Source organism: Capsicum annuum, chromosome 9, assembly GCF_002878395.1.
Source record: "Capsicum annuum cultivar UCD-10X-F1 chromosome 9, UCD10Xv1.1, whole genome shotgun sequence".
NCBI lineage: Eukaryota > Viridiplantae > Streptophyta > Magnoliopsida > Solanales > Solanaceae > Capsicum > Capsicum annuum.
In genome coordinates this window covers 91112213-91115772 of record NC_061119.1, presented here as the reverse complement: position 1 = coordinate 91115772, position 3560 = coordinate 91112213, and positions in this window count along the sequence as shown.

Below are 3560 nucleotides of genomic sequence, written 5' to 3'. Positions count from 1 at the left end.
ATTTTAGAACATCCTCGCCATATATCTACTTTTAAAAAATTATTGAAGATTTTTTATAAAACCTCTTAACAATGATGCAATCTTATCTTGTCAGAAAGAAAGTTTATTTAAAAATCATTTCTTTTAAAAGATATACAAAAGCTTTCAATTAACAATAAAAAAGTTAGTTATGTTAAGAACTTTACGCTTTCCTTTATTCTTAACAAATAACTCTTTTTTCCCTTTTTAAAATTTTATAAAAATAGGTTAATTGCCCTACACTAAATGAATAGCTATCAAAACATAGTTATTTAAATCTACAATAACTTGAGAATTTATTTATTTCTATTAAGAAATGGCTCATGTTTAAAAAATGTATTTTTTTTACTTTGAAATCCTGAAGAAGGCCTTGCGAAATCAAATTGGCGAAGTCATAATTTCTTATTTAAAATTGATGAAAGCGGATTAATTTTTCATTTCCAAAGTAGTTAAAGCCAGATTTCAAGTCTAACAATAATAAGCCCGTCCACCGCAAAACTTATATGTTGGTTACACCGACATTACTAATTAGTGAAAGCTAATTTTGATTTGAAAGATAGGTTACTATTTCATATTAAAGAAGCATTACAAAATTATAATAAACTTGGCCATTTATATTAGAAGATATGTTTTAACCAACCAAATTTTAACCTTTAAACGATATAAATTAAATACTTGAGTCTAGAGATATGCTAAATTTAGAATTTAAGAAAAAAAAATTTGCCATAATATTTAAAGATTAATTCAAACAAGAACATACAAAATATAAATTTCAAATAATAATGTGTGAATAAAAAAATAATAATAATGTCTACAAAAGAAGAATAATGCTTGAATAGAGGAAAAGAGGCACTAGATTGTGGAAATATGTATACGATTATTATTCGCTTCTCTGATTTTGACAGAGATGGGGTCAAGCCATAAGACCCCAAATGTCACGACCCAAAATCAAGGGTCATGATGGCACTCGTCGCGGTAAACCTTGACAAGTAAGCCTATCACCCAAACTGACACAGAAAGGGAAAAAAATAAAAATACCCCCAAGGTAAGGCCTTTAGAACGAAGCCGGACCATATAAGTATAACAAATGTGGAAAGCATATAATCGACGATGCAACCATAACTCCCAAAACCTGGTGTCAACAGTATAAAAATGTATCAAGTATAACTCGAATCCAAGTGAAGTACATAAGAAATCCAATAGATACAACTCTGTCTCTGAAAACTAATGAAGATATAGTCTAATGATAGAGAAGATAGTAGAAGACATCCGGACGCCTGAAATCATCCACTACCTTAAAATCTTCAACAATCATCCAAATCAAGCAATGTGAGGCGCACCCGAAACTGAATCTGCACCAGAAGGATACAGTAGGAGTGAGTATGGTCCACTTGTACTCAGTAGGTATCATAGGCCGACAAAGCAAAGTAGAAAATAAGATATATAAACCAGGTAGAACACAAGTATACATTATATCATATACACTTAGAAACAAGGAAGAACAGGTATATACAAGATAGTCAAGTACATTGATGGAAGATAGAACAAATAAAGGCATAACAAGTCAATATGGCAATTTCAATCACAGCATAAACACAATAAAGCAAGTGAATTGTATAAGAAGGTGATGAAGATGATGATGCACGAGGTTGTCACACAATCTTCGTATACACCCATGAAGGAAAGCCTCTCGACGTGGGATCCATGGTGGGTTTGTTGACCCGTATACTACCCCATATACATCTATGAAGATAAGCCTCTCGATCTAGGACCCATAGAGGATTCACCAGTCCGTATACAACCAATATCCATGACTTTTCTATGGCATAACCTTTGAAGAAGGTCTATAAGATCCAATATTCGATGTCAATTTCTATGACTCATGTCCAGCACCTCTATCTGAGAAGGTCTACAAAATCTGTTGTTTCCAGTGCTTTAGGTCTCTAGTATTTTTAGTATTTCTAGTGTTTCCAAGAGAACGTACATAACATAAGACCTAAATCAAGTACACATACAACAACAAGAAGCAAATATATAAAGCATACAACAGACAAGTGAAATTATGTGTGTGATACCATGAAGATGATGATGCAATGTTCACAACCAATCGAAATGCACATTTCCACAACCAACTAATATACCAATTACGTGAGCCAATTATCTACTTGTTATTTCTAATCATTCATAAATTCCCACATGATTCATATGCCAATAAAGTATGAATAATACACAATACACCAATGGTACCACAATACGTATTCCAACAACCCAATACAATTATTCACATGTATTTCAAGCTATCAATATCACATAGGACCTCACATGGTCACACATATCACATAATATCTCAAAACTAATGATCAAATCACATATAGGCCCCCACACGAGCACAACACAATAAGACAGCCAATTTCATGATTAGTTCCCATCCTCTTAACATGCATTTTTTACCAACATTTGCTACTCAACCGATTCTGAAAGAGTTAAGTCATAACCTGCCTCAATGCCGAAATTGATCCATAATATTTCACACCGCGACCTTACTTCTCATGAATGATCCCAAAATTAACTAAAACCAAGAAAATTAGAATGTATGTGCCAAAACAAAATGGACTCCCGCAATGGGTTTCAAAAAAAAAAGACAAAATCATAACTTTATTTTAAAAATGTGTTTTTCACACTTTAAGAAATCTACAGTTGTAAAACTAAGTCAAATCGAGTTAAAAACAAGGTCCAAATCGAAGAAAAATCATTTTTAAACTTTAAAGGGTGAAACCTTTGAAGTCCGTTTTAAAATCAAGAATCTACGTTGTTTGAAGATGAAATCGAGGAAAAATAAGTAATTATAGGATTAGGGACATTATTCAAGTAAAAAGGAGTCAAATTAGGGTTTAAAATCAAGCCCTAACGTTTTGGGAGTTCGAATAATTAATCAAGAAATTTAAACTAAGAAAAGAGTGAATTCTCACCATAAATCCGTAAGTGAATTGAGAAATGGATGTTACTCTAGCTTCCCAAGCACCCACATGCTTCACTTTTAAGATCTCACACTAGTTTAGGGTTTAAATCTCAAGAGGAAAAATGGAAAATGTCCTAAATCATGATCTAAGGGGTCTTTTTATACCCCTTCCAAATGAGATTTAAAAGCTGAAAAACCAGACCAAACATATTACCATACAAAAATCAACATTCTGGATCTGCTGTCGTAGTTCAGCCATCCGTCACACAGACAAAAAGATAACCAAATAAGTCCATAATAAGGCTCTCAAAGCCATCAAAACCACAATATCACATCAATGGCACCAAAATACATCGGGAATTATACCAATCACCCCATACTCCAAAAATACCATAATGCAACTATGGAGGGAGGGGGGGTAAAATAGTCAAATCATAAAAATAAATATTTTTCATATTTCATCAAATTTTTAAGTCGTTACATCATCCACCACTAAAAATCTAGTTTGTCCTTGAACTAAGGCAAAGAAATACCTGAATCAAAGAAAAGTTGGGGATACAAACTATGCAAATCAAACTTAATT